Here is a 15,067-nt window from a genome sequence, read left to right as displayed (position 1 = left end):
TACCTTGTAGTTTAAATGAGAAAACAGAGGTGTGGTGGAGAGTGAGGGCAGACATGGTAGAACATGGAAGTTATGGAAATAAAAAAAGGTGAGCTGGAATAAAGTACTAGTAAACACAGGACCACCTGCCTAGAGGGAAATTAGTCTATCTCCTCTTCAACTATTGCATCGGATGAGAAAAGAGTTAACAGAGAAAATAATGAAAGTGGGAGGAGAATTGGCTTTAAATTCTTTGACATTTCTCCATTAAATTTCCAATTTATAGTTTAAGGCTTTAGATGGAAGCACCATTTACAAACAGGGAATTGTATCATTAGATGAAATGATGTTTGTAAGCCACCATGTAAACAGTAAAACAGGGGCTGGGATTGTAGCTCACAGTAGAACACTTGCCTAATGTGTGAGGCAAGCATGGGTTCGATTCTCAGCACTGCACATAAATAAATAAAGGTCCATTGAAAACAACAACAGAAAAGATTAGCAAAACATATATGCAAATGTAAAAGACTTCTATGGTTTCTTTCCAGCCTAAGAAAAAATATATGTCAAACGATGTTAATTGAGGTACTAAGAAATGATCTACTCATAATCTGCAGTTTCACAGAGAAGAAGGAGACTTTAGAATGGGCCAAAGAAAATGTGGGGAAATCAAATTATCTGTGTCATCTATGCAGAAGTGTCAGATACTCCTAAATCTAGAGTCTGACCTCTTATTCCTTTTGAAAGGACCTCTTAATTTGTTTGGTGAGTTCACAGGGCGGGGGGAACTCAGATTATTTAGCAGAAGCCTTTGATTAAATGTACTCACTACCAAGCACAGTTCAGCCATGAACTTGCATCAGGTTCTGTAGAAAGGATCCAGGAGGAGATGCTATCTTGCATTTTTAATGAGAGGAGGGTATTGTACTCCCAGGTGAGATTGCCTTCTGCTGCAAACCAAGGAAGTCCCTTGCAATCCAGCTGCTCAGAGACCATGTGGGTTCACCTGATCTGGGCATTTTCTTAAGGCTCTATATTATGTGATACCTGTTTCCACTGGTTTTAAATAGTAGTTGCAGTAAAGATTTTTTTTTTAATAGCCCCAAATACAATAGTGAGTCTATTCTGCCTTAGATCCTTAAGGCTAAAGTGAGAGGACCCTGGGGGTTACAACACCTCCTCCCCAGCAAGGCTCCAGCTCAGAAGGGGGAGTAGGAGCCGCGTACAACTTGTCTTCGAAGGGGAGTCTGGGGAACAGGATTGATGATCATGAACACAGACTCCCATAATTCACTTTGGTAATAGTCTTTAAGACTCACAACTCATTTAGACGCCTCCCCCGAACTGCTATTAAAAAGACAGAGGAAGATGAAAAATAACTATGTGGCAAAACAGAATCTGTTGGATTTAAGCTAGTTGTATCCACGGTTCCCCTGTTGCAAAAGAAACGATCATTTCCAAGGAAAACACCAGATTAAAGCTTGCCTGTAATGTAACAGCAGGACATTTATTTTGCCTGCTTACTAATCTCATTATGAGGCGAATTTATGTTCTGTCATGTTCTGTGGACTTTGCCATCCAGGCTCCACTAAATTCAAAGGGACACTTTCAGGAAGCCAGGCAGCAGACCCGGTCGGCAACTCATTCTATGACTCTGGTTGTTTCATTATTTTATTTTTATTCTGATGGGCTCATCATTTCATCTGCATTAGCGGGGCCAGGCGGCAGCCTGGTCTAAAGGTAATGACAGCAACATTGCACTTCCCTGAAGGCTGCACACAGCATGAAAATGCTGATCTCTTGTTTTATTGATAATGAAAACTGAAAATAGACCAATAATGGCCGTGCTGCCTTTCAATTTAAATCTCTTAGAAGGAGCCCTAGGTGTGCAAGAGTCTGGTGCAAACTGGTGTTTGGATAGAAGGAAAATAACCACCAAAGAATGAAAAATAAAGCCAGTGATAGGATAAATAAAGCAACTAAGTGTTGAGATCTAATGAAGATTCCAGAAGGCCAGTTGTTCACCCGAGTTCTGTGCTAAGCATAGCTCGGTGCCTTCGCAGCGGGCAGGGGATGATCAGGTTCAATGGAGGCTCTGTCTTGCAGCACATAAGATTTATGTTGCCCACTCATGGAATGCAGGAAAAATGACCGTTTTTTTTTTTTTCAATAATTTTGGTAAGATGCTTTGGACTGCCCAGGTGCACAGTGTTGCTCTATTTTGTTGTAACAGAGGAACAAACAATGGAAAGGGTACAGTAAGCAGTTTCATCTTCAGCAATATGACTACAGTGTGCACCCCAGACTCCTGCAAACTGATGGTTTTGAGCAAACTTATTATTATGAATAGTTTCCTGTTTGTCCAATTACAGGGTTCAAAAGATAATGATAGATAATTGAGTGAGCAGTAGGTAGTATATTACATTCTAGTGCTAAATACCATTTTTGAATCAGGATTCAATTACTCAAGTTAAAAAAAAATGTTTATATCTTCTCCGTTGTTTTTAAATGTTTACTGTTAATTTACATTAAGATAGTATCAGGCCACTAAACCCCAGCTGTCTAATTTGACTAGTCTTTCCTTCCTAGTGAGATAGTGAGATAAAAAGCAATTAAATCACTGTTCTTCACTACACCATCAAATCATGTTATGAATTACCTCGGGTTATTTGCAAGACTTTACAATATCCTATATCTTTTCAAAATGTCTGCATCTGGCTGGAAAAGATGATTTTTATGAAGTTAATAGCAATAATTATTATATGACCTGGTGTTGATGACGTGATGTGGAAACCCAGCACCCAGAAAATAAACAAGAAGTTCATTGGGAGAGTTACTTCCAATTTACTTCAACTTCTAATTGGGCTGTAGAGGGTCTTGTTTCTGTAGTTATTAGGACAGAGTGATGTATCTAAAATATGGGAAAACAAGGGTACAAACAGATTTTTACACCATCAAAGTGCTCTTTTTTCCTAAGACAAAAAGCCCTCAATTATCACCTTAATTATGAGAGTATGGTGGGTCTTGCTCATCCTCCTGTTTAAGGCAATTCTTGATACACAGGGTATTTGTTGAATGAATAAAAAGTTCAATAAAAGCACCTGACCTTTTCTAAAATTGGGTCAAATATTCTAACGAGGGATTTGAGGGTTTGTATGATAAATACTTATCAAGGTTGAGGAAGCCCAGGCACACAGAGCAGGTGGAGGGCACCTAACCATTACTAGGACCCTCTGCAGACCAGGCTGTTTCTTCTTCCACCTTCCACCCTGGACCCAGATGGCACAAGAGAGGAAAGCAACACTTTGCCATCTGTCTTAGGACAACCGGCTGGAGAAGTTCCACAGCCTTGCTACGGGGCCATGAGAGGAAAACCCCTGAGCAATTACCCACCATCATCAGACTATTAGATCTAAAAACAAGCTGGAAGAGCAGCCACAATATGCCACAAGCCAATGTTCTTTTGTGGCTCATGAAAATTATACACTGTACTCAAGTTTCAATTTTTCAGGAATCAATAACCTCGTTATTGTTTCACCCTGCTTCCTTCTTCTGCCTCTTTTGAACTTTACACTGTAGCAACAGAAAAAAAAAAAAAAGGATGATTTTAGTGAAAATAAAATCATCTGGGATTGAACCCAGGAGTGATTTACCACTGAGCTATATCCACAACCCTTTTTATGTTTGATTTTGAGACAGTCTTGCGATTGCTGAGGGTGGTCTCAAACTTTCGATCTTCCTGTCTCGGCCCCCCCCCAATTCACTGGGATTATAGATGTGTGCTACCGTGCCTGGCAAGAAATTGCTTTTTATTCAAATGTAATGGGAAAGATTTTGATTTCTCCTGAATTGATGGTATCTGGAAGGAAAGACTGAGAAGTGCCAGCTGCCTACACTTTCCTCATTAATGAAAACATCCCTCAGAAAGGGAGGATTTGGAAACGAAACTCCTATCCTCAGATTATCATTCAGAGCTGTTGGGAGTGTTTTCCAGACTAATTAGCAAATCCCACCCATGAAAAACCATCAGTAGTCACCACTTCAATCACACGTGGTACTTTTCTCCTAAAGAACCCAAATCCTCATAATCCAGAAAATATGCACTCAGTAAGAAGAAGGGACAGATTTAAAGGAAGGCCTTCATGAGATACCCTCTTAGGCCAACCCATGTAGAAATATGAGATTTTATCATTACACGATCTGAGTGTTTCAGGATTCACACAATGCCTGCAATATCCAGTGTATCATTGCAGCAAAATGCTACCAACTGCATAGTCATTCATTCATTCATTCATCCAACGTCTCACGAGTACCTCCCACGAATCAGGCTGGCACTGGTGATTATAGTGGACAATAAGACACAGTCCCTGCCTCAAGGATCCTCATAGAGCATTTACAGATTTGGAAACCAATAATTTGCCTGAAAAAAAAAAAGAATATGGGCATTTTAGAGACAGTGTTCTGCTACAAAACCCCATGGTAGAGATTTTCTGGGGACCCAGAGTATTCATGTATGTCAGTGTTGTTACTCCTTTTGATTCTGGAGCAGCAGATTAATTGGCAACCATAAAACTGCTTTTGAGGCTAATAGTATCATCATGTTGAACTAAGTCCTTCACTTCACACGGGTGAAGACGGAGGGCCAGAGATGATATGCAACAATGACTGTGATAATAATAGCATAGTAGGGGATGTTTGCAGAGAGTTTATTAGGTGGGGATTGAGAGTGTGATACTCATTTTATCATTTAATCTCTATCTTATGGCTATAGGAACCTAAAATAGCAAAGAAAGTTGCTTGTGAGAACCAAGATTTGGATCCAGACAATTTGACTCTATAGCTGAGATAAACTGTAGCTGGACCCTGGCTGTTGTAGGGAAAGCATATGCCAACTCCCAAACACTAACATACAGAACAACAGCCTTTAAAATAAAATAACCAACTTTAAACTTCACTTTAAAAGCACAAAGCCCAAGGGTGGAGCAGAGCTGCCTGACAGATGAACCAACAGATGAATTTCCTTTCAATGACAGAGTCCTTCAAGGCCAGGAAACACTTGACCTAGGGTCCTTTACTGTTGCTGTTAATTTAGATGAATAGAGCAATTTAAACATGTGTTGACTTGGAAAAAAGAGACAATTGATTCTGCCCTATGGATTATTTAAGCTCTGAGTGGTAAGAAGAGGCCACACAGCCAAGGAGCATTAAGTCTTTGGCCAACCGTCTAAAACTGCTACCATCTCCAGTAATCACTCTCTCTGGTTCCAGTCAAAGGGCCATGGGAACCGACAAAGGCCATAGATTTATTATGATGATCTAGTTTGAGCATCCAAAAAAAAAAAAAAGAGTAAGATAAGCAACACCCAATACCTCCTGCCAAGTTTCTTCAAATCTTAACCTTTTGCCACCATATCTGCTTCAGGCCTTTTTTTTTTTTAATTTAATTTAATTTAATTTTTTTATTATTGGTTGTTCAAAACATTACAAAGCTCTTGACATATCATATTGCATACATTTGATTCAAGTGGGTCATGAACTTCCATTTTTAACCCCTATACAGGTTGCAGAATCACATCGGTTATACATCCACGTTTTTACATATTGCCATACTAGTGTCTGTTGTATTCTGTTGCCTTTCCTATCCCCTACTATCCCCCCTCCCCTCCCATCTTCTCTCTCTACCCCATCTACTGTAATTCATTTCTCTCCCTTGTTTTTTTTTCCCTTTCCCCTCACTTCCTCTTATATGTAATTTTGTATAACAATGAGGGTCTCCTTTTAAAGAAAGAAAACATCACAATTGCCTGCAGTATAGCTGCCCATTTATGCCTCCCTTTTTTCCAGAGAAGTAACCAGCTTCCTCAACTTGGTACTCACCATTCTCACTTTTTTTTTGCTATTAAAAATATTTGTACAGCCAAAAATAATTGTGTAGTTATGGCTTACAAGTTTAATTTTATATAAGCTTAATTTACATATTATTTCTACAATTTGATTTTGACTATTAAAAATCTAGGTCTGATCACTGCCAGCTTTGACATTCAGTGACTGATCCTGAGAAGGGTTATTATTATGAATTCTAATGATTTTTTATTATATTTTATTATTGTGGTAAAATATTTATAACACAAACGTTGCCATTTTAATCATTTTTAAGTGTACAGCTCTGTGGTGTTAAGTACATTAGCATTGCTGAGCTGATGCTCTGAGTTTGAGGCTCACCCATGTACACCCCAGTAGCTCCTGTGGATTGCACTCCACTACTGTGCATGCTCTGATCAGCATAGGTACCACAACAGGTTCTTCCTGTGATTGAGGGTATTGGGTCACTTCCAGCTGTGTAGATCTGTAAATGTTGCAGTTGTGCATACCCTTGCACTCATATTCTCTTGTCAAAGATCCACATTTATGAGTGATGTTCCTGGGTCACAGGGGAATGGCATCTTCCATTTTACTGGGTTTGTCTGAGTTGCCTTCCAAAAGGATTATATCAGTTACTCTCCCACCAGTAGAAATGTGGCCAAAACAAAACAAACTTCAGTTACTTTTTCTGGTTACAAAATTAACACATGTCATTTGTTAAAAAAAAAAAATGCAGTGGGAACGGAATACTAAAAAGCATAAGGAAGAAAATACAGATCAGTCATAAACTAACCCCCTTAGACATAGCTAACCATTGTTGACATTTTTAGACTAATTCTTCCCTGTCTTTTTCTTTGCATGTATTTACATATTTTAACATAATTGGCATCATGCTGTACATAGTAAGTATGTTCAAATTTTTAATGAATTTATATAGTTATAGTCTTAGAATGGCATAAAAATTAAATTGTACTCAGTTATACATCAATTATTTTTATTAACAAGAATAACTTTAGATGAAGTCAAGGTATCCTACAAAATGACAAACATATTTGCCATGCGTAGAGGGTGTCTGCTTTCAAGTAAACACAAACTTGCCCTCTTCGAATCACCAGGCCCCAAACCTGTGCATGTACTTCACTTTTACCTCCTGGGTGGTTGCTCTTTAACATACTCACAGGATACATGGTGGTAACTTTTTTACATGTCCATGTTCTACTTCAATAGAAACAACACATGATTTTTGAGTATCATTTTCTTATCCTGGAAAGTGCCCCGTGTTGGTGAGGGCTCTAACATCTGTGAATAGTCTCTAAACTGCAAGTGCTCAAAACTGTAATCCCTCTTCTCCTTGCTTTCTCTGGGTTCCACAGGAAGAGAGGATTCCTTGTTCAGTCGCTAATCTACCCCTGCAGCCTTTCACAGGTTGCATTTGGCAACTCCACATATGTGTCAGTGTTTGTGACACTGACACTCAAATTACAGCTATGTTTACAAGCAACACACCCCAGCTTGGACCACAACGCAAGAGTCTAGAAGGAACTAAGTATTATCCACATGGTACAGCCTTTAAAACAGCCACATATGGCAATAACACCCAGAGGACAAATTAAATTGACAACCTCCTTAACATAAAGTTTGGGAGTATTATATATTTTAATTCCATGCTCAACTATGCTACAAATGGGGCTAATATTAATTATAGTATAATTTAATATTTTATTGCCCCTGCAATACTGAATCTTCAGAAAGTAAACAACAAAAAAATTGAAAGCTATTTGTTGAATTTGAATAGTTTGTGCACACTTTATTCATTTTTAATTCAGTGGCTGATCTACTTATTCTGTAGAGTTGTTGAATTTTACACACAAAAATATAGGATACCTATCTAAGCTTCAATTTTAAATAAACAACAAATACTTTTTAGTCTATGTATGCCCCTTGGGATATTGGGGACACACTTATACCAGAAAAACTTCCATTGTTTTTCTGAAAATCAAACTTAACCAGGCATGCTGTGTTTTATCTGTAGTATATCATAAAGAGTCAGATAGTAATTTAAGCTCTGAGGGCCATATGGTGTCTGTCATGACTACTCAACTCTACCATTGTTGCATGAAGAGTCAGGGACCATAAACAAACGCATGAGTGTAGTTACAAAAAACAGGTGGAGGAAAAATACCGTCCACAGGCCATAGTTGCTGATCCCTGCTTTCATCCATTCAGTCCTTGAACTTTTATTTTTTGTGCTTTCTGTGTGCAAAGCACTGAGCATGGCATTGGGAGAATAAAAATCAAATCCTATTTTGTCTTCATGGGCTTAGTCTATTGCAGAAAAATGGGTAGGAAATAATTAGTGAACAAATAACCAAATAACATTAATAGTCTTGTCAGAAAAATGGAAAGTAGTGTGAATTAATTGAGAATACCAATGGGGCAAGAGTGATCCTCCCTTGGATGGATGAGAGTTTTTGGAAAGACTCCTTTCAAGAAGTGATAATAAAGCAACAACCTAAAGGTTGAGGTGTTTTTAAGAGGTGAAGGCATGTGCAAAGGCCCTGAGCCAGCAAAGGATTCTGTGTTCAGTGTGTTTGAGAAACTGGGAAAAATGCCAATCAGCTTGAAATGAGCAAGGATAGAAAGAGAGGAAATGGCCGGGGGGGGCGGGGCGGCTGGAAGAAGACCCCTCAATCTTGAAGGCCAAGGAAAGAAAGCTTGGTGCAAATCCCTGGGCCACAGACATTTAAAAATACCACTTTAGTTGCTGAGTGTCGATGTCATAGGTGCATGACAGGCTGAAAACTCTATATGAATTATGGGTACTAAGGTTTAAAAGAATAATGCTTAATTTCTAAATTTCCACAATTCTTCTTGGACAGACCCTTGTACACCTACAATTCTCCAACTTTGGTGCCTGTTAGAGTCATCTAGCAAGCTTTTTAAAAACCCAATGCCCAGACTATTCCCAGATCCATAAATCATCATCTCCTGGGCTGAGAACCAGGCACCAAGATTTTTTTTTTTAAAGCTCTTCTGACATATCCAATCACCCATCCCAGGAGCTTATAAACATGTAGATTCTTATTCAGGAGGTCTGGACTGGGGCTTGAGATTCTGCATTTCTAAGCAAGCTTCAGGAAGATGCTGATGCTGCCAATCCACCTGCCACACTTGGAATATCGAGGGCTGATAGCTCCTTAGCAGTCCTCGCACACACACCTGCTTGCTGTTTTCTTATCCCCTTCATCGCCTTCTACTATCATCCTTCAAAATTTTATTATCTGCTGTTGGTAGCAGCACATAGGCTGCTACCAAACCCCACATTGCTTCCATTTTAAAGGGGCTTTCTACAGATGAGAAACTTGCCTTCCCCAGCAAAGATCCACAATCTCTCTGCAAAGGCAGGGTAATCTTATTAAGAGAAGCTCTGAAGTATCCTCAGTAACAAATACTCAACCCAGCCTCTTTGTTCTCTGAGTCTCTATTCTCCAATGCCTCTCTGTGCATTTGTTGTCTCGGAGCAGTCATGCATTGTGGGTCCATTCGTCTTCCCTTATCACTCTGTTACTGCCGCTGAGCACTCATTCAGCTGTACACTACGGCTTCTTGGCTGACAAGATAATTACATTCTGTGCAGACTGGGAGAAAGACAGGTAGTGCTAAAGTTCCAAAGACGACTACCTAGTCGTTGCTGGTGCAGACTTCAAGATCAAGCACCTGATCTAATTAGCACACTCCCAGGCTACCTGCCCTACTATGGAATGCTGACAATTGAAAGCCCGAAGGCAAAGCAGATATCATGCAACCAGAGACAGACATTCCCACTACCCTTGTGCCAGAAACAATTACAGGTTCTTTTTGGAATCTTGGGTGTCCTAGTAACGCAGTCAAGCCTGGGGGTAAACTTTTGCATAATACCAGGAGCCCTGCATTTACCACCGATAATGAACATGATGAGAACCAGAGAAATAAACCTCACAAGAATGAAAGACCTCATGGGAAGAAAGCCTTCTGATTGCCTTCAGAAGAATTTATTTTAGCAAACCCTGCCCACTCCAGTTATGGAAGAACTCTTCTCCACAAAAGTGAGCTTCACCAGCAAAGAGCTGTTTTCCCCTGACCAGATAAATAGCACAGCACAGTCCCCTGGGACTTTTTCTTTTCTTTTCTTTTCTTTTCTTTTCTTTTCTTTCTTTCTTTCTTTCTTTTTTTTTTCTGTCTCTGTGCATTTGCTACTTCCTGCATTTCTTTCAAAATGTAGGCTTTGAATTTGAAAGTTATTATAATCACAACCCTTTTTCTCCCTTTCTTTTTGCTTTGGGTAGAAGTGTCCTGTAATCCCAGAGAGTCCCTATATGTACATATAACATATTGTTATCTTTTAACTTTCTAATGAAACTCTCATCTTCACTTGCTTCTGGCATTTTCACCAGTTCCTCCTACAGCAACCTGGTAGAACAGAGGATACTAATCTTGGAGTCAAGATCTGTCTCTACCACTTTATGACATCTGTGTCTGGGCAAGGTACTCACCTGTCCAGTTTAAACTAGGGGTATAAAGTTAAAGAAATCAGAAGATTAAAGAAACCAACCTATTCCTGTGTTATAAATTGAAGCCTGTCCCCCAAAGAGATATGTTAAAATCTAACATCTAGTACCCCAGATATGATCTTATTTGGAAATAGCGTCATTGCAGATATAATATGTTAACATGAGGTCACACTGGATAGGATAGACCCTTGGTTTAATATAACAAGTTTGGAATACCATGTGACAAAGTGTTAGGGATTGGAGGGATACATCTACAATCCAGGAAACTTCGAGGAGAGGATTTCTGCCACCATAGGTAGCTAGAAAGATGCAAGGACAGCTTCTCCCCAATAGGTTTCAGAGGGAGCCTGTCCCTGCCCACACCTTGATCTCAGTCTTCTAGATCCCAGAACTGTGAAACAATAAACTTCATAAGCCACCCAGAATGTAATCACTAACAGGAGTGATCTGGTTCAGAGATCTGTTACTGGCAGAAGTGAGTTCAGATCTATTTTCTGGGGGATAACTTCAGGCAAGTTAACTAAATTCTCTGGGCCTCCGTATTTTGGCATTAAAACAGGGATAGTGTGATACTTAAATAATAGTGTGTCTGGGAAGAATGAGAGGATGACACTGCCAGGCAAGGATATGAGCCCTAGTTACTCTTTTCCCAGCAATGTGGGAGACTCTGGACATCTTTAACCCCGTCTACAGTGTGGGCTCCCCACACCAGCACTGCAGGCAGAACCTGAGCAGCGTGGTCCCTTCCCCTTTCATTCCTGCCACTTCCCCAAGGCCACCCAGGGTCTCCACAACAACAGATGCTCTGGGAGCTGGGAGTTGTGGTTTCTGAGGTTGCAATAGGTACCTGGGGATGTCAGGACCACTCGGCCCTATTGCAAGGCCCCCTAAATTGGTAATTTCAGCTCAGAGGCACTTAGCTGCTCCTAAGGAAAGGGAGAGTCAGAAGAGGCCGATGAGATGCCTTTGAGAGCTGAACTCTGCCTGGTGATACCTCTCTTGGCTCTATCCTCAGGTAGAGGGAATCAGATAGGCATTGATTACTGCTTGCAACCAAGTCCTTGACAGATCTGAGCCCCTTTCAGAATTACTGCCCTTTCTTAAGTAACATCTTGATCACCTAGCCCAAACCTTCTTGAAAATATCAACAAAAATTGCTTCTCTATGCACTTGCTCCAGGATAGTCACACATTCTGTGGGCCCATTTCTGTTGGATGTACTTCCCTCAGAGTAGAATTCTTATGTCATAGGTTATGCTTATGTTGGGCTCTAGTAGATACTACAGCTATGCTTCCCCTACAAGTGTATGCAATCAGTGTCCATTTTTTAAATTTTTAAACATTCTAGGCTGGACATGGTGGCCCACACCTGTAATTCCGATGGCTTGGGAGGATGAGGCAGGAGGGTGACAAGTTCAAGTCCAGCATCAGCAACTTAGCAAGGTCCTAACTAACTTAGAAAGATCCTTTCTCTAAATAAAATATAAAAAGGGCTGAGGACACAGCTCTGTGGTTAAGCAACTCTGGGTTCAATCTCTGGTATCAATAAAATAAAAATAAAAATAACCATTCTAGAACTGGGGTTGTGCCTCAGTGGTAGTGTGCTTGCCTAGTGCATGCGAGGCCCTGAGTTTGATCCTCAGTACCACATAAAAACAAATAAATAAAACAAAGATATTGTGTCCAACTACACTAAAAAATAAATATTTTTTAGAATTTTTTTATTTATGTATGACAGCAGACTGCATTACAATTCTTATTACACATATAGAGCACAATTTTTCATATCTCTGGTTGTTTATACAGTATAGTCACACCAATTTGTGTCTTCATACCTGTACTTTGGATAATAATGATTATCACATTCCACCATCATTAATAACCCCATGCCCCCTCCCTTCCCCTCCAACCCCTCTGCCCTATCTAGAGTTCATCTATTCCTCCCATGTTCCCCCTCCCTATCCCACTATGAATCAGCCTCCTTATATCAAAGAAAACATCTTATATCAAAGAAACCATTCTAGTGGTTAAAATATTGGCAAGATGCGAATGTTTTAATTTATGTTTCTCTAGTGATTAATGATGCTGAACACTTTCATATATTTATTTGCCACTTGCATGTTTATTTTTATCAAGATGTCTTTTTCTTGTTGATATGTAGTTCTTTAGATAGTCTGGCATTGAGTCCTTTGTCATTCTCATGTGCTACAGACATTTCTCCTACTCAATCGCTTCTTCACGCTTTCTTGAAAGCATGTTTGTGAGAACAGAAATTCTTAATTTTAGAAAATAAACTTAATTTTTTTTAGAGTTGTTTTAGGTTCACAGCAAAATTGAGTGGAAGGTACAAAGCTTTCCGATGTATCCCCTGTCCGGCACATGCATGGCCTTCCCTGTTGTCATCCCCCATCAGAGCAGTACATCCATTAAAAACAATGAACATATGTCGATACATCATTATCATCCCAAGTCCATAATTTACATTAGGAGTCACTCTTAGTATAGCACAATCTGTGAGTTTTGACAAGTGCAGAATGGCATGTATTCATGATCCTGGTATATATTAGCTTCATCACCCTAAAAATCCTCTGTGCTCTGCCTATTCAGCCCTCTCTCCCTCCTATCCTCTGACTATCACTGATCTTTTTCCTGAATTCATACTTTTCCTTTTTCACAATGTCATGTAGTTGAAATAATCCATTATGTAGCTTTTTCAGATTGGATTCTTTCATCTAGTAAAATACATTTAAGGTTCCTTCATGTCTTCTCAGGGCTTGATAGCTCATTTATTTTTAGTGCTGAATAACAAACAGTCTATTGTCTAAATGTACCAAAATTTATTTCTCCATTCACCTATGAAGAATATATTGGTTGTTACCAGGTTTGAGTAATTATAAATAAATATCTGTGTGATGATGTAACTTTTCAACTCCTTTAGGTAAATAACAAAGACTGAATGCTGGATCTTATATATTATATATTTAGTTTTGTAAGAAACTGCCAATGCATCTTCCACCATTTTGCATTGCTGCCAGCAATAAATGAGATCTCCTGTTGTTCCAGATCCTAGCCAACATTTGGTATTGTCAGTGTTCTGTTTTGGCCATTCTCAGAATCTCATTGTTATTTAATTTGTATTTCCCTCATGATTTGTCATGTAGTGTATCTTTTCATGTGCTTATATGTCATCTGTATATCTTCTTTGGTGAAGTGTCTGTAAGGTCTTTGCCTCATTTTACGTTTTAAGATGGGTTTTTGTGAGTATTTTAGGGAACAGATCTTTATCAGATATCTTTTACAAATGTCTTCTCCTAGTGTGTGTCTTGTCTTTTAAGCCTAGCTCATTGATTCTTTCATGGATCGCACCTTTGGTATTGTATCCAAAAAGTCATCACCAAACTCAAGGTCATTGAGATTTTCTCCTACATTATCTTCTGTGTGTCTGATGGTTTTGCATTTATTAATTAAATCAGTGATTTGTTTTGAGGTGCTTTTGAGAAAGGTGCCTAGTCTATGTCTAGGTTTTTGCTTTTGCAAGTGGCTGTCCCATTGTCCCAGAAACATTTGTTGAACAGATTGTTTTTGTTGTGTTGCCTTTCTTCTTCATTTGACATCAGCTGACTGTATTTATGAGAGTCTATTTCTGGTCTCTCTCTTCTGCTCCATTGATCTGTCTGCCTGTTCTTTTGTCAATATCATACTGACTTGATTAATGTAGCTTTATAATAAGTTTTAAAGTCAGGTATCAGTCCTCCAACTTCGTTCTTCTCTTTCAACATCGAGTTGGCTACTCTGGGCCTTTTGCCTCTCTGTATAAACTTTACAATCAGTTTGTTCGTATCCACAAAATAACTTGCTGGCATTTTGATTGGGATGGCATTGGATCTATAGATGGAATTTTTACTCTTAAGTATTATTTATTAATCTTTTCCTTTATAGGTAGTGCTTTTTGTATCTTTTTTTTTTAAATTTTTTATTGTTGGCTGTTCAAAACATTAAATAATTCTTGATATATCATATTTCACACTTTGATTCAAGTGGGTTATGAGCTCCCATTTTTACCCCAAATACACATTGCAGAATCACATCAGTTACACATCCATTGATTTACATATTGCCATACTAGTGTCTGTTGTGTTCTGCTGCCTTTCCTATCCTCTACTATCCCCCCTCCCCTCCCCTCCCCTCGCCTCTTCTCTCTCTGCCCCCTCTACTGACATTCATTTGTCCCCCTTGTATTATTTTTCCCTTTCCCCTCACTTCCTCTTGTATCTACTTTTGTATAACTCTGAGGGTCTCCTTCCATTTCCATGCAATTTCTCTTCTCTCTCCCTTTCCCTCCCACCTCTCATCCCTATTTAATGTTAATCTTCTTCTCATGCTCTTCGACCCTACTCTGTTCTTAGTTACTCTCCTTATATCAAAGAAGACATTTGGCATTTGTTTTTTAGGGATTGGCTAGCTTCACTTAGCATAATCTGCTCTAATGCCATCCATTTCCCTGTAAATTCTATGATTTTGTCATTTTTTAATGCAGAGTAATACTCCATTGTGTATAAATGCCACATTTTTTTTATCCATTCATCTATTGAAGGGCATCTAGGTTGGTTCCACAGTCTTGCTATTGTGAATTGTGCTGCTATGAACATCGATGTAGCAGTGTCCCTGTAGCATGCT

General features: G+C 39.2%; 1 protein-coding gene across 6 annotated transcripts in view; it reads left to right on the top strand.

Moving 5' to 3' along the window:
• Itgb6 (integrin subunit beta 6) overlaps nucleotides 1-15,067 on the top strand; it is a 122,915-nt gene that overhangs the window by 68,637 nt on the left and 39,211 nt on the right. The gene's annotated exons all lie outside the window — the stretch shown is intronic.

Source organism: Marmota marmota, unplaced genomic scaffold (assembly GCF_001458135.2).
Source record: "Marmota marmota marmota unplaced genomic scaffold, marMar, whole genome shotgun sequence".
Lineage (NCBI taxonomy): Eukaryota > Metazoa > Chordata > Mammalia > Rodentia > Sciuridae > Marmota > Marmota marmota.
The sequence above is the reverse complement of the archived record's forward strand: the minus strand, read 5'-3'. Positions and strand labels throughout refer to the sequence as shown.